The following is a 24817-nucleotide window of genomic DNA, read 5'->3' on the forward strand; positions in this document are numbered from 1 at the left end:
TATCATAATTACTTTTTTTCCTCTCTTAATTCAGAACCAGACTACAAGGTAAGAAAAAACACAGAAATAGCTACAATGTTCCCAGTAATCCCCACGAAGTCTTTTTTCAGGCAGATGATATCTCACATATGATATATATGGATCAGAAAGGGGAGGGAGTAAAATAAAGACCAGCTACAGGGGAGGGAGGGAGGGAGAAGGGCGTGTCAATGTACAAAGAATTCGGGTGTCTTCCAGGGCAAGACACAAAGGTTTCCGTGGAGTGATGAGGTGAGCGGGGCCATGAGCACCCTCCCGGGAGGGGACAGGCTCCACTGTCGGGCTTGTTGGTTTTGAAAATAAAAACAAGACCAGAGACAATACATCTGTTTGGTTGTCAGTGTCCCCCCACCCCCCCACATAGCTGCTCTAAAGTCTTTACATCCAGTCCCAAGCATATACAGAGAATTCTGGTCAGCATCCCATCTGAGAAAGGACAAATAAAGAGAAAAAAAAACAAAAGAAAACCGGAACACCAGCCCCCCTGCCAGTGCACACGATGACACTGATGCGAGGATCTTGGGACCAGAACGCAAGGTCACTTTCCATGTCCCAGGTCATAGCCATCCTGTCAGTGACAGCCTGTCCTACTCTGCACCAGGCCACCACCCAGCTGGCAGGATTCTCACTGGGAAGACTGAGGTGGGGGCGGAGGAGGGGCTGGAGAGGCAGGGAGGCCAGGACAAGAGGGAGGTCCAGGAGAGGAGGAGGAGGAGGAAGGCGTCCTGTGAACAGTGCATGCCACCGGGTCACAGCAACAGGCTCGGCTGTGGTGGAATCCTGAAAGGGGTCGGTGGTCTGGCCCCTCCGGCCACAGGATGAGGGTGCTGGGTTCTGGGCTCCAAGGGTGCCACTGCTGTTGCCGCAGAAATCAAGCCAGAACAAAGATGTTCTTACTCCTCCCCTGCCCCCTGCACAAACCAAAACCCCAAGTGGAAAACGGTGACTGCCTTTCCTTCTTTCCAAAAAAGTCATTTTGAAAGAAACCACCGATTGTAAACTGTCCAGTTTATTATTATTTTTGATGGCTACAGACAATGTAGCCTCTCACACCTAGACTAGTTTTCCTGGTAGAAGGGCTTGGGCACAGTCAGCAGGGCTTCTGGTTTTCTTTTTTTTCCTTTTTCTTTTTCTTTTTCTTTTTTTTTTTTTTTTTAGAAGAAAGCATAGGGGTTGATTGGGGTGGGGGCTTGCTAGAAGCTTCCATTTAAAAAATTTTTTCCCCAAAAAAACTCTCCTGAAAACAAATAAAAAACTCCCAACAACGGTTAAATCCCAAACAGAAAAAAACAAAAAAGTGTCATGTACCGAAAAGGTCCTTTGGGGAAAGAGCAAGGGATGGGATTTTCCTGGTCACTGACTCGAAATACATTTTTGAGTTTTGTCCTTCACGTTTCATGGAATAAAAAGTTCGGCCTTTTTGTTGCATGAAACTAAAATTGGGAAAGGTGGAGGGGGTGGGAGGGGGTTGAGGGGAGCAGAGAGATGCCCTCCCCACTAGCTCCTGGATAATGACACCTCGCTTTTTGCATAATTTCTGACATCTTACCACCTGCAATGCTGGCTCTCTCAGCGTCTTGGAGAAGGGGGAGTCACACACTCATCATCATGCTTGGAGAATAATTGTCGTTCTGAAAGGAGTGGAGGAAGTTCCCTCCTAGCTCACCATCATCTTGAGGGGTGTCTGGAGGATTGTTAATGCCACTTATGTTAGGAGAATTTTTTGGAAGTCCATCTATGTTGCCTGACCCTAATGATCCATTCATGTGGTGTGACTCCATGCCGCCCATTGGACCGTCTGAGCCGGGACCCATTGGGAAGTTGGACCGGCTGCCTCCAGGCAGCACCGGATTAATCATTGTGTAGATGTTATCACTGGAATTTGTTGAATCTGTGGGACTGGGTGTAATGGGTGTTCCTGGAGGGCCGCCACCACCAGGGGGTCCCACATAGGTACCGGGTGATGAGGAGGAGTATGGAATTGAGTTAGCACTGTTAGGATTGGGCCAGGGTCTGCCAGCTCCCAGGCCCATGTTAATCCCTAGCGTGGCGGGGCTGACGAAGTTGGGTGGTGGTCTCATGCTGCTGCCGTAATTCTGTGGGCCGGGAACCATGGGCCCCATGCCTCGGGGAGGGTTCATTCTCTGCATTGATCCTCCCATGTTGGGGTGGGCTTGTTGTGTGGGATCCATGGAGTTGGGCCGAAATGGCTGTGTCCTAGGAGCTCCTCCCGGAGGCTGGTTTCCCATTCTGAATTGGAGAGGGGGCTCCTGGGGCCGCCTGCGTATCGCAGTGACATAAAAGGCTGACTGTGGTGTCCCATCATGCTGCTAGGATTGTGAGGTGGAGGCTGTGCGTGCAGCGAGGGCTGTGACCCCAGAGAACCCTGAAAGAAACCTGGCGGGATGGGGCCTCCCAGCATCCCATCATTGGGGGGAATGTTGCCAAGCACGGGGCTCGGGGCAGCTGCTGCACTATAATCGTGAAAGGCTTTTGCTTCACTTGAATGTTCACAAGTGTCTCTCCTTTCAGGAGCTGCACAGTAAAGGTCCCAAAATACACACCACCACAAGTGCAAAAACCCAGGCGGTTCTCCCAACGTGATGTTTTTTTCCTATCGAATCTCCGATAAGGTCTGTGCAGATTTTTGTGCTCCTATGTGCAGTAAATATTCGTAGACATATAAAGCTAACTTTTCCCGAGCCTGCCCAGGCACTCGCTCACTCGCTCTCTCCGTGCTCCCCTCCCCTCTCTGCTTTTTTTTTTTTTTTTTTTTTTTTTGCGGTTTTTTTCTACCATTCCCTGAAGACATTAGCAATGAGTTCATGTTAAGTTAAAATTCATGCCCTGTACTTTTTCAGACCTTGCAAATACTGTGTATTCAGTTCCTAAACCCATGTGAGGGCTTACCTGTGACCACCAATTCTCCAGGGAGACTTTTTCCCTCCACTTAGAACCAGTGTGAAAGCAAATATTGTTCACTTCTCTCTTACTCTGTGGGATGGGTTTCTTTTTCTGCTTCCTTCTTTCCCTAAGGATAACCATTTTTTAGCTTTTTAGTTTTTTATTTTTATTATCTACAAACTTGCTATAAGTAGACCTCAGACCTTTTCTTTTTCCTTGCAGATGTGTAGTTCTCATGACAAAAAACTTGAGGAAACCAAGCCCCTTGGGGCTTCCAACAGCTATAGTATGTTTTCATGTCAGTCCCTCCTTCAAAAGATTTTCTTTAATACTTCCAAAGCCATAATATGTTTTAAAGGGCTTTTTAAAATAGATGATACATCTGTAGCAATCTTTTGCAAGGAGTTTTTCAGTCTACATAGTTCATCATATTGTCAAAAGCTACCTCCACACTTAATCCTACTTCTGTGCTTTTTTTTTCTTTTTTTCTTTTTTTGAGACAGAGTCTCCCTTCATCACCAGGCGCCAGGCTGGAGTGTAGTGGCGCAACCTCTGCCTCCCGGGTTCAGGCAATTCTCCTGCCTCAGCCTCCCGAGTAGCTGGGACTACAGGCATGTGCCACCACACCCAGCTAATTTCTTCGTATTTTTAGCAGAGACGGGGTTTCACCATGTTGACCAGGATGGTCTCGATCTCTTGACCTTGTGATCCGCCCACCTTGGCCTCCCAAAGTGCTGGGATTACAGGCGTGAGCCACCATGCCCGGCCGTGTTTTCTTTTAATAACACTTATCACTGGTGTGTGTGTGTGTGTACATGTGTGTGTCTCGTGTTTCTTAGTTCTTATTAAGAATGTAAGCAGGGCGAGGTATGGTGGCTCCTGCCTGTAATCCCAGCACATTGGGAAGCTAATGTGGACAAATCACTTGAGACCAGGAGTTCAAGACCAGCCTGGTCAACATGGCAAAACACCATCTTTACTAAAAACAATTTAGTGGTGCACGGTGGTGGGCATCTCTTGTCTCAGCTACTCAGGAGGCTGAGGCTTGAGAATCACTTGAACCTGGGAGGCAGAGTTTGCAGTGAGCTAAGATTGCACCACTGCACTCCAGCCTGAGCAGTGAAATGAGACTCTGTCTCAAAAATAAATAAATAAAGTAAGCAGAGATCATTACCTTGACAGTCTTGTACCTATTTCCAAAACTGTAGTAAAGCCCCTGACCTATAGTACAATTCAGGTTTATCTAGATAAAGATAGAAAACGCTGCAAAAACACAAACAAAAAACATTAGGATAAATCAGTGGGAGAAAATAAGTCTACCTTCCAAATACAGGTGTAAATAGAGTGTTTGTTGCAGTACTCAAACAGCAGTAGTTCTGGTCATTGGGTTTGCTTGGAAGCAATGGAGGGAATAATCACTCATGTATCCTTAAAAATTTAGTAGATAAGGAAACACTAATAAAGTAGGAAACATTGAAACATTTGTCGTGATGCTCTATTAGTTTGCTGAAAATGAGAAAATGAAAAACAAGCCAGACCCAACATTCTTAGATTTTCCTAACATCTACTGAGGTGGTAAAAGTTCCAATGCCCAGAGAGTGCAAGAAACTAAGCCAGTGTCATTTATTCCTCCATCAATCTCTTTGGATTCATGTCCCCTATATACAGCTCAGGGTCTGACATAATAGTTGCTTAATTTAACAACTTAGTATGAATGAATATAATCAGAGAACTCCTAATTTCTTATTTAAAGCAAGACCTCCTATCCAAAGAATACAATTAACTTTTGACTTCAGAGAAACTGCACCTTTCGAGCCCACACCAAAGTAGCACAGTAAGAAGGTAGGAAATCCTTAGAGAATAGAAAGAGCAAGGAGACATCAGAGCTTGGTGACTACAAATCAGGTTCAAGAAAGTGGGGTACCCACTCTGCCTAAGTGTCTACGGGAAGAGCTTTATGAGGAAGGTAGAGATGCAGCAACAAGGGAGAGTTAACTTTCCTCCTTCAGTGCCAAAGGGAAATTTAAGTACAAGACGAAAAAGAATCATTTTCAAAGACAAAAATCAACTTTCGAGATGGATACAATGGCTTTTATTGTCACCTTCTTTTCTGAGCAATTAAATGTATTTTCACTTCTGGGAAGGAAGATTTATTTCCTTGCCGGAGACCCAGCCTGGTCAGAAGGAGGAAGCAATCTAGGAACAAGAAGACAGTATAATAATAGGTTAGCTCAATAATGTTATCATGGTCCATGGGTCCCAATGTAGCATGATTACTGATGACTAATCCTTTCCCAATGTCCTTCTGCAACAATTGCTATGTAAATTGATGTTTGCATTTTTGATAGTCTACCTAGAGGCTTAATGAGTTCAGTGTAACTCACCCTTCTCAGTGATCATCCAGAAGTAAAAAGAAAGAGGTCTGGCTTTTTCTTCATCAGAACATCCTATATAGATATTTAGATATAGGATGTTCCTGGTGAAATATCAATCAAGGTGAACAATTTTAGTGATAAATTTCAAATGTTGAAGTTGGAAGTGTTTTATTCATGCTATATTGATCTAGTGGTATCAGCATCATGGCTCAGCATATCACTGTCAATGTGTAAAGATAATGTTAAAATCTAATGTTACTTGTCACACTTGAATAAGAATCTTGTTTTTTAATAAAAAATGAAGCTGATGAACTTTTATTAAGAAATGAGTTCATAACAGCAAATAGAACAAAATGACTTCAGTCAGTTTTTATATCTCCCAAAGAGGATACATAATATTGAATCTCCATCTTTTGTTCTGTCTTCACTATTATTTATTTGCTACTTCTCTCTTCAACATTCTTAGCACTTTATTCAAGGACTCCCAAGGCCTATCCTTACGTTACTTCTGCCAAATTAAAATAACCAAAGCAAGTCACAAGGCCAGTGCAGATTCTAGAGTGGAATGTTAACCTCACCTCTTGAAAGAAGCTGCCCAGTTACAGAAGGGCAAGTACAGAGAGTAAGAAAGGATTTCAGCTGTTTCTGCAGTCATTTTACCCCAATATTCTCTTTTTTTTTTTTTTTTTTTAAAGACAGGGTTTCACCATGTTGGCCAGGCTGGTCTTGAACTCCCGACTTCAGGTGATTGACTCGCCTTGGCTTCCCAGAGTGCTGGGATTACAGGCGTGAGCCACTGCGCCTGGCCCCCAATATTCTTTTGTGTGTTTTCAGGTTGGGACATGTTAGTATAGTTCATATTAAAAAAAGTTTTAATTATATTTAAAACTGAGTATAAGAGGTTTAATTAAATTGACCATAGTCCAGAAATGATGAGATTCAGTGCTGGATTTTTTTTTTTTTTTTTTTTTTTGAGACAGGGTCTCACTCTGTCAGCTGGGGTGCAGTGGCACATTCATGGCTTACTGCAGCCTCTAACTCTTGGATTCAAGCAGTCCTTTCCACCTCAGTTTCCCAAGTAGCTGGAACTACACTTACATACTACCACATTCAGCTAATTTTTTTTTTAGTTTCTGTAGAGACAGGGTCTCACTCTGTTGGCCCAGCTGGTCTCAGATTCCTGGGCTCAAATAATCCTGCCTTGGCCTCTCAAAGTGAGTCCTGGGATATTTAAGAGCACCATTTAGAAAAAGGAAAGCTCATCCGTTGTTCCATCATCCAATATTAGTCACATTGGGCACACATCCAAATCAGTAGTTACATTTTCACTTGATCTCTTCCACTCTGTATTTTTGCCTCTGGATCATTTGGTGGTTTTGTTTTGTTTTGCTTTTTTGAGACGGAGTTTTGCTCTTGTTGCCCAGGCTGGAGTGCAGTGGTGCTCACTGCATGCAACCTTCGTCTCCCAGGTTCAAATGATTCCCCTGCCTCAGCCTCCCAGGTAGCTGGGATTACAGGCACCTGCCACCATGCCCAGCTAATTTTTTGTATTTTTCTTTTTTTAGTAGAGATGGGGCTTCACCATGTTGGTCAGGCTGGTCTCGAGCTCCTGACCTCAGGGGATCCACCCACCTCGACCTCCAAAATTGCTGGGATTACAGGTGTGAGACACCATGCTGGCCCATTTGTTTATTTTTAAAATTATGTTTAAATAAGTTTTGTGCTATAAATGTTTATGTTCTAACTGGTGAATCATGAAGAGAGAAAAGGTGGTTTTTATCCTGAATCATGTGGCACAGGGTCACAGATATAGGCGATGCTTACTTAAATATATGATTTAATTTAATTCTTCATTTTATTTTTATTTCTTAACTATTCATTTTAAAACAAAAGGTACATTTTGATAGGATTCTCCAAAAATGTTTTGGCTGCAGAAGCATTGAGTCAAGGATCTAGGAGATGAATTCTGGCTCATCATCATTAATACACTTGGAAGGCTGGTATACTCAGATTTCTCTGACATTTTACAGTAACAGTTTCTAAGGTCACAACAGTAAGAACTACTTGACACCACCAGAAATTTGTCAGATAAACATCCAAAGAGAGACAAGAAAAAATATACATTTTAGCCACCTAGAAATACAAGCCATTCCAATGATTTTACTTAAAAAAAAAAGAAAAAGAAAAGTTGACATTACCTTGTGGTGGGGCCATCTTAGAAAAAGCCTATTGCCCACGCCTGTAATCCCAGCACTTTGGGAGGCCAAGGCGGGCGGATCATGAGGTCAAGAGATCGAGACCATCCTGGTCAACATGGTGAAACCCCGTCTCTACTAAAAATACAAAAAATTAGCTGGGCACGGTGGTGCGTGCCTGTAATCCCAGCTACTCAGGAGGCTGAGGCAGGAGAATTGCCTGAACCCGGGAGGCGGAGGTTGCAGTGAGCCAAGATCACGCCATTGCACTCCAGCCTGGGTAATGAGTGAAACTCCGTCTCAAAAAAAAAAAGAAAAAAAGAAAAAGCCTATTGCCTAAGGCACCACACCCCTTTCTTTCTCCCACTTTTCCTCTTATCAACCAAAAAGACAGAAACTCAGAACCTCGGGTTCAGGTGGCTAAAAGCCTGAAACAAAACAAAACCAAAAATGTTAAGTATTGAAGAAATGCCAGGTCTAGCAAATATAATGCTAGCCATAGATTACTTATTTGTGAACAAACTTCTAAATACAGTGGGAAAATAGAAGGTCATTAAATAGGTCTTATAGTCAATACATATTTTTTAATGTTAATGTGCCAATATACCAAGGTTTGAGGGAGGCATATCTCACACATGAGTGTGAAGACCCCTGTCATCATACTTATGAACTACAAAAAAATCTATATGTTAACATAAATATATGACAAATAGATAAACTGTGCATATATTTTTCATAATTTGATCTAATTGGGAATTCAAATTTGATGTACTAATTTATGTTCTAAAGAATTTATTTGCAAAAAGATTTAAAGGGCACTAATTGGCTTCTGTGCCTCTTGATAACATCAGTTTTAATTCAACTTTAACATCTGTTAAAATACACTAATTTACAAAAATTTATGGACTTGGTCAATATTGGGACTTGTTATACCTGAAGATCTCACTAAGTTGAAACAGTTTTTTTCCTATAATCTTGAGAAGGCAACCAAATACAAATTTTGAAAAATGAGTATGCCTCACTTTAACTGTAGCCTTGCCTTAATTTCCCTTAGCGATATACCCATTGCTATAAAACAGCCTGTGTTGAACATAGATGCTCTGACACAATAAATAAATTAATGCCTTCGGTGCTTACAATTTGGCTTGATAAAATGGCACCCTATGAGCCCCTAGCTGAACCAGGGCCTTCAATAATTAAAACTAATTATATAAAACCTAATTATTAAAAGGATGGTTATTGCCACTGCCTATCCATCTAACATCCCAATTTTTTTACTGTTCCCAAATCTGAAAAAAAAGCATATGAAGGGTGTCTTATGATGAATTACTACAAGCCTAATGCTGTGTTCCCATCATGCATTAGGGCTCCCATACTCAACACCTAATATTAAAATTACTGACTTATCCAATCGACAGTTGGAAAATCTTTTGTTCTTATAGAATTGGCTAAGCTGCTCTGTTTTGTGCCTATTTCTCTTTTTTTTTTCTTTTTTTGTTTGAGACAGAGTCTCACTCTGTTGCCAGGCTGGAGTACAGTGGCCCGATCTTGGCTCACTGCAACCTCCACCTCCCGGGTTCAAGAGATGCTCCTGCCTCAGCCTCCTGACTAGCTGGGACTACAGGCATGCATCACCCATGCCAAGCTAATTTTTGTATTTTTAGTAGAGATGAAATTTCAGCATGTTGGCCAGGATGGTCTTGATCTCTTGCCCTCATGATTCGCCTGCCTCAGCCTCCCAAAGTGCTGGGATTACAGGCGTGAGCCATTGTGCCCGGGCTGTTTAGTGCCTATTTCAACAGCTTCTCAGCTTCAGATTGCTTCCACCTCTGAAGGGACACAATATACCCATGGGGGACCACCACCACTTTGTCATCACACACAATTTTTGCAGACAAGATTTTAATGACATTCACCTCCGGGAACACAGGAATAACACTATGACATTCTTCTCCAAGAATATTCACTTGATACATGCATTAAGAACACAGGACCAATATTTCTGGGGCGGAGAACTGGGACGAGGCCGAGGTGGGGGCGGAGGAGTCGGGCGCCGAGGAGTCCAGCTCGGAAGAGTCCATCCCGGAGTAGCCCATCCCGGAGGAGCTGGGCGCCGAGGAGGAGGTGGAGGCTGGGCGGCCGCGGCCGGTACTGTGCTCGGTGAACTCGCGCGAGCCCTCCCAGGTCATCTTCTGCAACCGCAGCCCGCGCGTCGTGCTGCCCGTGTGGCTCAACTTCGACGGCGAGCTGCAGCCCTACCCCACGCTGCCGCCTGGCACGGACTGCCACATTCACAGCTACCGAGGTCACCTTTGCCTCTGCAGAGATGCAGTGACACACGATGGGCTACTGGTTAACCAAACTGAATTATTTGTGCCATCTCTTAATGTTGACAGCCTATTTTTGCCAATATCACACTGCCAGTGTATACTCCAAAACAGCGATGCCTACAGGTTGTCCGGAACCTAGTCAAGCCTGAGAATTACAGGAGACTGGACATCGTCAGGTCGCTCTACGAAGATCTGGAAGACCACCCAAATGTGCAGAAAGACCTGGAACGGCTGACGCAGTAGCACATTGCAAATCATGGCAGCGGAGATTTAAAATTTCTGTTGAAACTTAACACTCTTTCATCTCAGCTTTTGATGATACTGATGAGTCTTGATCTAGATATAGGACTTGTTCCTTACTCAGTTTCAAAGTGTCTCATTCTCGGAGTAAAATAGGCATCATTGTTTAAAAGAAAGTTAACTGACTTCACTAGGCATTGTGATGTTCAGGGGCAAACATCACAAAATGTAATTTAATGCCTGCCCATTAGAGAAGTATTTATCAGGAGAATGTGGTGGCATTTCTACCTCTCAGTAAGTCAGGACAGTTTGTGTGTAAGGAGGTTTGTATAAGTAAGTCAGTGGGAATTGCAGCATATCGTTTAAGAAGACAGTGGCATCTGCTTTTAATGGATGTATAATATATCCATTTTGCATCCATAATGGTTGGTGACTTGTCCACCTCCTGCTTTGGGAAGACTGAGGCATCCTTGAGGAAGGGACAATTCTTTCTCCTCTTTGAGACCCCAGTGCCTGCACATCATGAGCCTTCAGTCAGGGTTTGTCAGAGGAACAAACCATGGGACACTTTGGTAGAAAGTGCTTGGAGGTTCTACCTCTATTTTTGTTGGAGGGTGGGAGACGGAGCCTTAAAATGTGTACAATAAACAAATGTCTTGAAGGTAATCATTTTTATAGGAAGCACTTTTTATAATTTTCTAAGTTGTACACTTTTCTCTGTCCAGTCTTGTTGAAGTGCTGTTTTATTTCTGTTTCTAAACTAGGATTAATTTTCTACAGTTGTGATAATAGCATTTTTGTAACTTGACATCTGCACAGAAAAATAGGAGAAAATCTTCGTGTTTGATTATAGTATTAATGGGCCACTATATTATAAATAAATTTTTGCTAAATGTGGGTATTTCTCTTCCTTTTTGTAAATATGTGACACTCCTGATTGATTCAGCATTTTTAATCAGGCAGGACCTGGTGGCACTTCCACTTCCAACCTCTGGTGAATTACTTGTACCAGTAGATTCATGGAGTAGCCTGAAATGTTTCATAGTTTTCTAAATGTACAAATTCTTAGAGGCTAGACTTAAATTTATTAACTCAAATCCGATACTTCTATCAGACTCAGTTTTTTATAACTAATAGCTTTTTTTGTTTTTCAGTTTTTATTCTCGTCCCCTAATAGCTTTTTTTTCTTTTTTTTTTTTGAGACAGAGTCTAGCTCTTGTCGCCCAGGCTGGAGTGCGGTGGCACGATCTCCGCTCACTGCAACCTCTACCTCCCAGGTTCAGGCGATTCTTCTGCCTCATCCTCCTGAGTGGCTGGGATTGCAGGTGCCCGCCACCATGCCCAGCTAATTTTTGTACTTTTTTTTTCTTTTCTTTTCTTTTTTGCTCTTGGCATCAAGATGATCTTGTTGCATTTTTCTTTTATTTTTTGTTCTTCTAATTTTTGTACTTTTTTAGTGGAGATGGGATTTTGCCATGTTGGCCAGGCCAGGCTGGTCTCAAATCCCCTATAGCTTTTTTTTTGAGACGGAGTCTCGCTCTGTCACCAGGCTGGAGTGCAGTGGTGCAGTCTTGGCTCACTGCAACCTCTGCGTCCCGGGTTCAAGCGATTCTCCTGCCTCAGCCTCTTGAGTAGCTTTTTCAAAAATCTCCCTAGTAGGGAAAAATTTGGAAAACACAGAAAACTAAAAAGGAAGAAAAAAGATCCCTACTAGATACACTTCTTAAATACAACCACAATTAACATTTTGAACAATTTTCTATCAACCTTATTAGAGCATATTTTGGTTGGTGGTTTTTACATAGTTGAGATTGTACTGTTTATACAGTTTTATACCCTACTTTTTCATTTAACTTTGTAACAAATATTTCTCCATGTTATTTATAAGCTTTTCATAAACATTAATATAGTCTTTTATAATTAATGCTTGTGGCTATTTCTTGGCATCGTTAATTTCTTATCCTAGCCTTTGGGCACAATTCCTGTGCTCACAAACGAGAGTGATGGCTGGCATGATGATGGCTCATGCCTTAATCCCAGTACTTTGGGAGGCCAGAGTAGGAGGATTGCTTGAGCCCAGAACTTCAAGATGAGCCTGGGCTCATAGTGAGACCCCATCTATAAAAAAAAATTTAAAAATTAGCTGAGCATGGTGGCATGCATCTGTAATCCTAGCTACTTGGCAGGCTGAGATGGAAAATCATTTGGGTTCGGGAATTTGAGATTGCAGTGAGCCAGGAGTATGTCACTACATTCCAGCCTGGGGGACAGAGCGGGACCCTGCCTCAAAAAAAAAAAAAAAAAAAAAAAATCAGGCCAGGCATGGTGGCTCACGCCTGTAATTACAGCACTTTAGGAGGCTGAGGCAGGCAGATCACCTGAGGTCAGGAGTTTGAGACCAGCCTGGCCAACATGGTGAAACCCCGTCTCTACTAAAAATACAAGAATTAGCCAGGAGCGGTGGCAGGCACCTGTAATCCCAGCTGCTTGGGGGGCTGAGGCAGGAGAATCGCTTGAACCCACGAGTCGGAGGTTGCAGTGAGCTGAGATCGCGCCATTGCACTCCAGCCTGGGTGACAGAGTAAGACTCCATCTCAAAAAAAAAAAAAAAAAGAGACACTCCTCAATTTTCCTTCTGATTTTAGCTCCTTCTTTGAACATTCAACAAATAGTTGTTTTTTTTTGTTTTTTGTTTTTTGTTTTTTTTTTAGCATGTGGTAGTAATTCTCATTCAGTGACACACCTCTAAATATTTACATGTTTGTTGAAATGTTGGGTAGGGATGAAAAACTCTGGAGGCAGAGAGCTTCCTGTGCTGGAGTGGAAGGCAGCTGTGTGAGTTCCAGAGTGGGACAGGGTGCAAGGTTTAAGGAAGCCCACTGGTGCTGGAGTAGTTCCACATTGGCTTTATTTTTTTTTAACCTGTCTTTGTGTCAAAATGATAGTTCATGTTCCTCTTGTTAAAACATGCAGTTTGAGTACTGTATTTTTGATGTTGTCCAAGTAGCATGAATAATATATGTTTTTCATTTGAAATCTTGTGAATGTATTAAATGTATCACTCTTAAGAGACTGTAAAGTTCCTATTTTAAGTTCTTTTTTAAAAACTGTTCATTAAATGATGCTGTGTAAAGGAAAAAAAAGACCAATATTTCTCTGTACTTTGGGGTTCTGGTGGCAACATTTACAAATCTTGCTTAATTAACAACAAGCACTTCTGTATGTGCCCTTAAAAACAAAAACAAAAAACCTTCATTGTAGGGACATTGGCAGCATTTTGTAATGCCTACTGGAGTCTCTTGACACTTATTTTGGCCATTAGTTGCCCCAGGACTTTTGATGAGCAATAGTTCCCCTTTTGGCCTCATGCTTTACCTTTTATATTTGTTATAAACAACAAATAACTGGATACCTACTGAGCTGTCTTGGAAAGAGGATTTCACAGACCTTGAACCTGTGACCCTCGCACTCAGCTGCTCATTATGCCCTGGGTCGTGGAAACAGTTCCCCACAAGCTTGACACAGCTACCAAGGCCTACCTAAGACAGGATGAAACCAAACCTGGGCTCTCTGGTATATGTCACCTGCAGGAGGAGGTGGCGTCCCCGGTCCTCAGTTTATTGACAGACGTCAGGGTGCTGGAGGAGGACACTTCCCTCCCAGACAGCTTCACTACCTGGGAAGCCCCTTGGGATTAACTGAGTAAACAATAATGGGAGTTTGACTATGTGAATGGCACTGCAACCCTCATACATGATGGAGCTTAATAGAATGTTTCTGTTTTCCATCCCTTAGCCAATGTGTCCTGAATAAAGGATGGGGCTCAAGGAACAACCCCCTTGGCCAAAACACCAGGCAGTGGTCATCTTAGCACTCATGCCCTAGTCAACAAACAGTACCATCTTCTCATGTATTATTAACTGTTAGGCCATTACCAAAAATCCTCATAAACTGATTGCCTCTCCTGAGGCATAAAATTGACACTTTTTTTTTTTCACTCTTCCTAAACTCACTGACTCCTTAGCCCATAATCCTGGTATATTTCTTGCTCTCTGCTCAAAGATATACCTCCATATGAAAGGGAACTCTGATAGGGATTATTAAAATTAGTGAAGATTATTGCTTTCCCCAGGAGGTATCAACCCTGTATTAGTCAACTGGTGACCTCTCTGGGGAAGAAAACCATCCCCTCCTTGGTGTCTTTTTCTACTGCCACCCTCCAGACACCACAGTCTCCCACCCTGCCTCTCCAAACATCACCACCACAACAGCCTTTCCCCTTACAGTCAGTAGATCTCCACAACTTAACTCTGATTGCCTTGCCTTACTTTTAAATATGATGCTGAGATATCAAGGGGTGAATTGTAGTGAGTGCTTCTAATTTTATTTTGCCTTAACATCCATTTTAAAATATAAATTTTCTTTATCCAGTCTCTCATTGATGGGCATTTGGGTTGGCTCCAAGTCTTTGCTATTGTGAACAGTGCCGTAATAAACGTGTGTGTGTGTCTTTTTAACAGAATGATTTATAATCCTTTAGGTATATACTCAGTAACGGGATTGCTGGGCCAAATGGTATTTCTATTTCTAGATCCTTGAGGAATCACCACACTGTCTTGCACAATGGTTGAACTAATTTACACTCCCACCAACAGTGTAAAAGCATTCGTCTTTCTCCACATCTTTTCCAGCATCTGCTGTCTCCTGACTTTAATGATCACCATTCTAACTGGCATGAGACAATATCTCATTGTGGTTTTGATTTGCATTTCTCTAATGATCAGTGATGATGAGCTTTCGTTCATATTTTTGTTGGCTACATAAATGTCTCCTTTTGATAATTGTCTGTTCATATCCTTTGCCTGCCTTTTGGTGGGGTTGTTTGTTTTCTTGTAAATTTGTTAAGTTCCTTGTAGATTCTGGATATTAGTCCTTTGTCAGATGAGTATATTGCAAAACTTCTCCCATTCTTTAGGTTGCTTGTTCACTCTAATGATAGTTTCTTTTGCTGTGCAGAAGCTCTTTAGTTTAATTAGATCCCATTTGTCTATTTTGGCTTTTATTGCTATTGCTTTTGGTGTTTTAGTCATGAAGTCTTTGCTCATGCTGTACCCATCAACCCATCATCTAGGTTTTAAGCCTCACATGCATTAGGTATTTTTCCTAATGCTCTCCCTCCTCTTTCCCCCAACTTTCCAACAGGCCCCAGTGTGTGATGTTCCCTTCCCTTTGTCCATGTGTTCTCATTGTTCAACTCCCACTTATGAGTCAGAGCATGTGGTGTTTGGTTTTCTGTTCCTGTGTTAGTTTGCTGAGAATGATGGTTTCAAGCTTCATCCATGTCCCTGCAAAAGACATGAACTCAAGAGTGTCACTTTCTGACAGGCCCAGGAACCACATGCTCTTGGGACCTCAAGAAGAGGGGCGTTTACTCAATTCACAGGTATTTGAGGGTACAAACCGTGGCTGGGGCTGTCTTCAGAAAGTCCTAAGATTCCTTGTGGAACAGTTCCATCAAAGCCAATATCAAAGAAATAATTATTCTTTCTGCACTTTATGCAAATAATTTGGTGAATTATAAGACTAAAGTCTATTTTGCAAACCATTCAGTTCTATCATGATTTGTTTTTAACAGAAATGAGGACTGGAGAAAGAGAAATTATGTTTCAAAACTTGTCATACATTTGTAATTACGTTCTGGACTCATTAGTTGTTTTTAAGTTTTGCCTGCATTTTAAGACTAACCCTGCTTATTCCTGTGAACCAACCAGCAATCTCCAGCTGCAGCTAAGAAGGAACAAAAGGGGTGGGTGTTGTAAAAATCTGGATCACTATTCTAGTTATGAGCAATTATCCTGCAAATCCTGGCAGTTAGCAGGAATAAATAGGATGCTCATCACCTGGAGGTTTCCTTTTTGGGAAAGCAAAACAAGGGAGTTAAGCAAAGCCAAGCCCCATGCACCTAAGTCTTAGCAAGCATAACCATAGCCACCAGTTATGTCACCAGACATCCTTTTCTTTGTTGGAGGAAAACTCAGTCCTTACAAAGACTGAGTAAAGTATTTTATGACCAAAATTTACCCTTCTCTCTACTTGAGTTCTCTAAAATTTGGCAACTATTTGTGGATATTCATATTTTATGGAAACAGTTATTTCCATAATTTCAGTAAGGATCTGTTTTGTTTTGTAACAAGGCACAATCAGAGACACTGGTTATTTTACCATGGCTTTGATTGGACCAGCATATTTGCAGATATGACCAGACTGAGGAATGGAGGTCAACTTTAGAGCCAACAAAAAGCCCATTGGAAAGACTGGCATAGTACCTTGACTAAAATGTTCCTTTACAAGGTTTCTCACCTGTAGTGAGTAAAGAATGACACTTTCTAATAGGCTCAAAAATATCAAGATATTTTGGGAACTTGAGAAGAGTTGGTACAGGTATTAAGAGCACCGTCTGACCCAGACCCGGAAGGTGGCATGGTGGTGGTGCCTCCAGCCACACCCCCGCCACAGCCTGTCACCCACCTCATCTTTGACATGGATGGACTTCTGGATACTGAACGGCTGTATTCAATGGTATTTCAAGAAATACGTGATCGCTATGACAAGAAATACAACCGGGATGTAAAGTCCCTGGTTATGGGTAAGAAGGCTTTAGAGACAGCACAGAGTATAATAGACGTCTTGCAGCTTTCAATGTCCAAAGAGGAGCTGGTGGAAGAAAACCAAATGATGTTGAAGGAAGTGTTCCCCATGCCTGCGCTCATACCAGGGGCTGAGAAACTCATCATCCATCTGTGGAATCACGGCATTCCCTTTGCCCTGGCCACCAGCTTGGAGTTCTGCATTGTTTGAGATGAATACGGGTGGACACAAGGAGTTCTTACAGTTTGTTTTCTTATTTCATGCTCAGAGAGGACCCCGAAGTGCAGCATGGCAAGCCAGATCCCGACATCTTCCTAGCTTGTGCCAAGATGTCCTCTCCCCCTTCTCCTATGGAGAAGTGTCTTGTCTTTGAAGATGCTCCCCATGGGGTAGGGTGGAGGTGGCCCTGGCAGCTGGGATGCAGGTGGTCATGGTTCCAGATGGAAACTTGAGCCGAGACCTGATGACAAAGGCCACCCTGGTGCTGAATTCCCTGTAGGACTTCCAGCCTGAGCTGTTTGGTTTGCCTCCCTATGAGTAAGAGGGAGGGCCTCGCTGGGCCTCCCCCCAGCTCACTCTAATGGTCCACACTGCTGGGGGAAAGGGAAAGGAAATCAGCAACTCTCAAATCCCAACCTGCACAGTAATTTTAACCTCCTGAGATTGGCATTTCCATCTTCTGTTGGCTTGCCCCACTCTAACATGTTGATAAAACGTGACTTGACAGTTGAGAGAAACACAGTAGAGATGGAAACAAAGCCCAGAACAAAGATGAAACTTGAATTACCATCTCAAACATCAAACTGATGGAGTACATGATGAAGTGAATGTACATATATACATACACATAAATACCTCCATGTGTACACATGTATGTCAGTATGTTAATATTCATGTAGGCATTACATGTTTATATATGTAGATATACATGCATGTATATGTAAAATATATACTTTTCTAAGACAAAATGGAACATTTCTCTTTTATTCTAGTTTCTTTGAACACTGGCTGGAAAATGTAAACTGTGTATGCATATAAGTATATACTTTATGCATATATATGTACATATATTTATATCATCTGCATCACTCTCCTCAGTGTTAATGTCAACACACAATGATAACTGATAAAGCAAGATGGTAGTTCTGCCTGGTTTCCAGTCTGAGTGGGAAGGCCCTGTTTTTGATGAGCACTAAGAAGTCCTCCTCCTTGTTAGCTAACATTCAAATTCTTTTTGTGACCTCAGAATGTCTCTGGATCTTTCCTCACTGACTGACTCTAAGCCACATCATCCATAGTTTATTGTTAGTATGAACACAACTGTAACATTTGCCTCATATCTACATCCTTATCTACATTGGAAAATGTTTTCTACCTCAGAACAACCATTTGCCTCCTTTAAGAACACTGATGGCCTACACTTTTTGGACAGAAATTAGAATTTGATTTCAGAATGTGTGCTTGGTGAATCAGAGTGCCCAGGAACACTTTTGGAATAATTAATGAGATATTGAATTTCTGTGATTAATCACTTGTATAGATTTACTCATCTTAAAACATGTCTGTGATTTGCCAGAGAAAAATGGTGGTAGCCATGAAAATCAGGAGTGAAGGAGCTCTACTCCATTGTAGCTGAGCCCTTCCCAGTGGCCTCTGCCCTTGGATGTTCTTGAGCTACTCTTCAACTCTGGAAGTTGTGGACAAACCATAGGGATGCATGTGTGCATTTGGTGGAGTGATTGTGTGTGGATGACAGGCCCCAGCTATTGATTGATGTTGCATCATTTAGCAAATTTATTTCCTCATTCCTGATGGCCTGTATACATGTCTATGCTTTGAATGCTCCTCTTAAACTAGTTGTAATGTCTTACTGTTTCCCTAACAAATTTAATTAGTTTAATAAAATCTTTTGACACGTTAAAAAAAAAAAAAGGGACAGTCTAATGGGAAATTTTTGGCTTGGCTTCTGGCTCCAAGGTTTTTTAAAAGTTGATTTTAGAATTCCTTATAAAAGTTCTACCAAAGCCAACTTAAAACGAGTCCATGTGGATAATCACTATTCTTACTACACTTTATGCAAATAATCAGGCCAAGTATAATGAGACTAACATTTGTTTTTGACTTACATACCAGACACTCCTGGGCAGCAGGAGGATAACTCCAGAAAACCATACTGCCACCTGTCTCTAAGCTGCTTTTAAGCCAGTTTTCTCATGCTTTGCCAACTGCAGGCAATGAGACTGGTTTGTCTTGATATACTCTCAGATACGCTCTGGGATGTTTGAGTTTTCAGGGACACCTGCTTGTCATTTGGGCACTATGGCCTTGGCTTATGGCCTAACCTTCAGGGCTCAAGCAGTGCACATACAGTCTTAAGTAACTGGATGGGGAATCCATTGGCTTACACAAGAATTAACTAGAAACATTCATTCAAGAAATGGGTCTTTAAAATTGTAGAAAATGAATTAACTAGATTTTAATGAAACATTCTTTAGGGAAATGGGTCTTTAAAGTTGTGGAAAACTTCAGGTTTATATATTTGGAGAAAGGTCAAAAGAGTAAAAAATCCTCACTGAGTTTCTTCTACATTCAAAAACTTCAATTTGAAATAATATTTTTGTTTATACACAATAGCCTCAGTTGGAGAGAAATATTTCTAAAAATAGGTTTTTTAAGAAAAAAAAAGGTTAAACTCATTTTGATAGTAGTAAGAACCCAAAGTCAGATTCCCTGTATTTCCTGCTTGGTTAATAAGCTATTAAAATAATACTCAAATTCTTAGAGATAAATGAGCCTTTTCTACTGCATCTATAGTAATTTTTAGATAATTGGATATACTTCAATAACATATTACCCTTTCAGCTGTTCCTCATTCCTATTATTATTTCTCTGTTTCTATTTGGAATCTTCTTTTTCTTCCTGAGAAACTCTAATATTTGTTTTTGAGCAGATATGAAAGTGATGAATTCTGTATTTTGTCTCAAAATATCTTGACTTTGTCTTTATTTTTGAAGGATATTTTCACTGGGTATAGGCTTAGAGGTTGGGAGTTATTTTCTTTTAGCACTTTAAAAACATCATTCTGTTATCTTCTGGCTTCCACTACTTCTGTTCAGAAGTCAGTTCAACTTTAGTTCCTTTAGTTAATTTGTCTTTTTTTCTCCTTCTATAGTTTTCTCTTTGTCTATGTTTTTCAGCATTTTTGCTGTTATGTCTTTTAGAGTGGTTTTCTTTGCACTTACACTACTTGGGGCTCACAGACTCTTAACTCTGTGGGTCAATATCTTTCATCAGTTTGAGGAAACTATGGGCCATTACCTCTTCAAATTGCTATTCTCTATTTTTTCCCTCTAGAATTTCATGTTTTACATATGAAATTTCACACTTTTACACTGTGTTCAACCTACATTCGTTTTTGTTTGTTTGTTTTTTGAGATGGAATCTCACTCTGTCAGTGAGTGAGTGCAGTGACGCAATCTTGGCTCACTGTAACCTCCACCTCCTGGGTTCAAGCAATGCTTCTGCCTCAGCCTCCCGAGTAGCTGGGACTACAGGCATGCACCACCATGCCCAGCTAATTTTTGTATTTTTAGTAGACATGGGATTTCACCATATTGGCAAGGGTGGTCTCGAACTCCTGACCTCATGATCCACCTGACTTGGTGTAAGCCACTGTGCCTGGCCAGTTTTGATTTTTAAAATCATTTCTTCTTCCTCTGCTTCTAAATGAATATTTTCTATTAACCTGACTTCTAATTTATTTATTCTGAGTTTATTCTGCTATAAATCCACTTACTAAAATCTCTATTTCAGCTATTGCATTGTTTAGTTTTAGAACTGCAATTAGATTTATTTGATTATAGTTCTATGGTGAAATTTTAAAAATTATTTCATTAATTTTCTTCATCTGTTCCTGTATTTTCTTGAACACGTTTATCTATTTTCAAGTCTTTGTTTTAATAACTCCAATATCTCTATCACCTATAATTTTCTTTCTTTAACTTTTTTCTCTGTATTTTGTCTATAGTCCTGTCTCTTGGCTTGAGTAGTAATGTTTTATTGAATACAAGATAATGTGTATGAAAGTTGTAGAAACTTCAGATAATGTTCTTCTTGGGGGGACTCTGGTGTATCTTGGCTATGTCTAGTGTCTGACACCTGGTTCTGGGGTAATTAGGGCAGGGGATAGTGCCCAGAGTGATAGGGCCCTGTGTGAGTCTAATAAAGGAGGTTGGGGTGCAGGCTATCATTTGGTTGGTTTGCACATAAAAGGTATGCTCCTGGAAGAGTCATTTGCTATCTCTAGGAGCTAATTAACCCTGGAAGAGGCTGCCCTCCACTGTTAGCAAGGCCCTGTGATATATAGGCATCAGAAATAGAGAAAATAAAAAAGCATGATTAATGTAACCATTGGCACTTCTTCTGCTGATCTCTGATCTATATATGGTCCCAGCTCTGTCATGATCAATCTTAGACCAGGTACTTACTGGCTCTTAGTCATCTTATCTGTTAAATGAGGTGTAATTACCCTTCCACTCTAATATTTGTGAACTCAAATAGTTAATATTGAGTTTATAAATTAATATTTTCTACTTTTAGAATTTAAAGAGAGAGAAAATAAAATTACTAGTAAGTTCTCTTTACATCTCAAAGACATGACTGAATCATACCCCAAGTAAAAGAATAATTACTTTGCTAAATTAAACTTCCACAAAATAAAATAATATAAAACCTCAGTGTATCATATTTAGTGAAATAAAATAATAAGACTTTTCAGTGTGTCATGACATTTCTTTCCAACAAAGATATATCTTACTTGAGGTGACTTCTTGATCAGCCTTACTATCTTTTTTATTTTCATCAACACTTTCTTTCCTTTGACTTCTAATTCAGTAGTGATGTGTTTTTCATTTTGCAGCTTCACTAAATCTAAAATGGCAATGAAAAATCATAGAGACTTTTCAAACAATTATGCCTACACTGTTAATTCTTACAGATACCCTTAAAGAGCTATTGAAAAAGCTCAAATTGCATAATTAACACATATTTTCAAACACAATTTGAAACCATCTGCCTAGCAAAAAAAAAGCTGAACCTTCCCTAGAAGGTACATATACACCGTGGACTACTATGCGGCCATAAATAGGAATGAGACCATGTCCTTTGCAGGTTCATGGATGGCACTCAAAGCCATTATCCTCAGCAAACTAATGCAGGAACAGAAAACCAAACACCACATGTTCTCATTTATAAGTCAGCACTGAACAATGAGCACACACTAGAGGCCTGTTGAGTGAGCAGAGTGAGGGAGAGCATCAGGAAGAATAGCTAATGGATGCTGGACTTAATACCTAGAGGATAAGTTGATAGGTGTAGCAAATCACTATAGCACACGTTTACCTGTGTAATAAACCTGCATGTCCTGCATATGTATCCTGGAGCTTTAAATTAAATCAAAATTTTAAAAAAAGAACTGCTCAAGTCTCTTATATAAAATGGTATGGTATTTGCCTATAACCTACATACAGCTTTCTGCAATTAAAATTATTTCTAGATTATTTATAATACCTAATACAACGTAAACAGTTGTTATACTATTGCTTTTTATTTGTATTTTTTTTATTGTTGTGTTATTTTTTAATGTTTTATCCTCAGTTGCATGAATCCACACACATGGAACCTGGGGACACAGTAGGCCAATTGCTTCTAATACATGATGACAACATCACCAAAATCTTGCCAAAGGGATCAAATATGAGTTTGATCAAGTCTCATGATCCAGCTGCTTTAGCTGTGGACAACACAGAGGACAGGAGAACATGTTGAACCACACTACAAATAGGCAATCAACGAAATCCATAACTCTACTAATCAAACAGTCTGGGTTCTCCAACACATAAGTTATAAGGAAAATGAATGAGAGGGAGAAAGTAGGCTAAATGAGATATGAAAGACATCACATGTAAATAATCGACAATTCTATAATGTCTATAGATGCACACTTAACAGGTAAAACCAAAAAAAAAAAAGATGTGAGGAAATGATAACTATAAAAGTCAAGATAGTAGTTACTTTGAAGAGAAAGGAACGTGGGGAGGAGGGAACTGTGACTGAGATGGAACATGGTGGGGCTTCTAGGTGGCTGGGAAAGCTCTGGTTCTTGACCTGGGTGGTGGTTACAAGGAAGTTTGCTTTATAGTAATACACTAAACTATACATTTAATAATTTTTTGGATGTGTTTTAATAGTTCTTTGTGATTTTGTATTTGTCATTATAAAAAGACAACTCATAGAAAGTGTTTGCAGTATTTAACACAAAGCATTAATGTTTATAATATATAAGAATCTTCTACAAATAATGAAAGGTAATTCCATAGAAATTAGCAAAAACCATTAAAAAACAAATTGTAGAAGAAATGCTAGTACCTTGATCTTGGACTTTTCCAACTCTAAAATGTTGAGAAAATAAATTTATGTTTGTTATGAATTACCCAGTTTCAGATACAAATAAATTAAGTTTATCTTCCACTGTAATGAACATGCTTCTTTTTCATTTTCATTTTTTCGCCTGCACAGCATCACTTACTCTAAAGAACTGACCATCCCAAACTCCATGTGACTTTATGAGGGTCTTAAACCCTCACTGCACATCACAGGGTAGACATGTGACTCAAACTGGATAATCCATAGCCCTTTAAGGGGAGTGTGGGAGACTATAGTTCCCAAAAATGGCTGCAGCAGTATTTCAAGTCCCACATGCTTTTCCAGAATCTTGCCACTCTTATTAAGAGATGGGCTTGGGTGGGGTGTGACAGTTCATGACTGTAATGTCAACACTTTGAGAGGCTGAGGTGGGAGGATCACTTGAGCCCAGAAGTTAAAGACCAGCCTGCAAAACATAAGAAGATCCCGTCTCTACAAAAAATAGAAATAAATTAGCCAGGCCTGAAAGTGAGCTCTTGTGGTCCCAGCTACTCAAGTAGCTGGGGTAGGAAAATCACTTGAGCCTGGGAAGTCAAGGATGCAATGAGCCATGATCATGCCACTGCACTCCAGCCTAGACAACAGAGTGAGAACCATATCTCAAAAAAAAAAAAAAAAAGGCTATGGGCCTGTTTCCCCTCCTCTTAAACCTGAAAGGCCCCTGTGATAGTCTGAATTAATAGAGTGTGCTAAAAATGATGGTATATGTCTTCTCAGGCAAGGAAATAAGCATTGATACGGCTTTCCTACCTCACTTTCTCTGGAAAATCACTTCGGAAGCCTTCAGATGACATGTAAGAAGCCTTAGTCCCAAGCCACCATACTGGAGACACCGCATAGAGCGCCCATACAGAGAAACCAGAGGGGCTCTGCTGTTGAGGGTTCCCCTGCTCCAGGTATGCAAATGAGCTAGGTGATCCCCTCTCCCAGGCTTCAGCTGCCCTTCCCTTGTTCATGCTAAAAGGAGGGAAACTACACTGTCGCCACTGAGCCCCATCCACATTGTAGAATTGTAAGTAAAACATATATTTTTAAACCATTAAATTTGAGAAGCTTTATTACACAACATAGATAACTGGAACAGGGGAATTAATATAGAACCTTTGGCTATAAAGCGTTGTAGACCTGGAGTTGCCTGTGTTAAACTGCTGTCATTTAAACAGTGCATGTCTGACAGCATAGCCAGGCAGAAGTAAACAAGAAGACTTTCAGTCCTGAGAATGTGGTTTGAACTGCTGGATTAGCCATGCCTGAGGCTACTAGGGCCATGGACTTCCCGGTTATATAAGACAATAAATTACCTGTTTTGCAGCTTCGTTTGGCTTAGGTTTCTGTATTTGAATAGAAAATTATCATTTCCTAGATTTTCAAATTTTTTTTGTTTTTTGTTTTTTGTTTTGAGACGGAGTTTAGCTCTTGTTAACCAGGCTGGAGTGCAATGGCGTGATCTCGGCTCACCGCAACCTCCGCCTCCTGGGTTCAAGCAATTCTCCTGCCTCAGCCTCCCGAGTAGCTGGGATTACAGGCACGCACCACCATGCCCAGCTAATTTTTTGTATTTTTAGTAGAGACGGGGTTTCACCATGTTGACCAGGATGGTCTC

At 40.8% G+C, this 24817-nt stretch overlaps 1 protein-coding gene, 1 non-coding gene and 3 pseudogenes across 2 annotated transcripts in view; 3 read left to right on the top strand and 2 right to left on the bottom strand.

Annotated features, from left to right (window-relative positions):
- The window catches only part of LOC105725070 (zinc finger protein 679), a 185074-nt gene that overhangs the window by 76262 nt on the left and 83995 nt on the right, over positions 1-24817 (top strand). The gene's annotated exons all lie outside the window — the stretch shown is intronic.
- LOC105706658 (single-stranded DNA-binding protein 3-like) lies at positions 1594-2666 on the bottom strand (annotated as a pseudogene).
- On the top strand, positions 2643-11419 carry LOC105725076 (von Hippel-Lindau disease tumor suppressor-like; annotated as a pseudogene).
- Positions 8094-8195, bottom strand: LOC135268731 (small nucleolar RNA U13). Its single transcript, XR_010337090.1, has one exon. It is a non-coding gene; the product is annotated as a small nucleolar RNA U13 (small nucleolar RNA).
- Positions 16458-17434, top strand: LOC105724457 (pseudouridine-5'-phosphatase-like; annotated as a pseudogene).

Source organism: Aotus nancymaae, unplaced genomic scaffold (assembly GCF_030222135.1).
Source record: "Aotus nancymaae isolate 86718 unplaced genomic scaffold, 86718_ANA_hifiasm-v0.15.2.pri h1tg000041l, whole genome shotgun sequence".
In the NCBI taxonomy this organism is placed as follows: Eukaryota; Metazoa; Chordata; class Mammalia; order Primates; family Aotidae; genus Aotus; species Aotus nancymaae.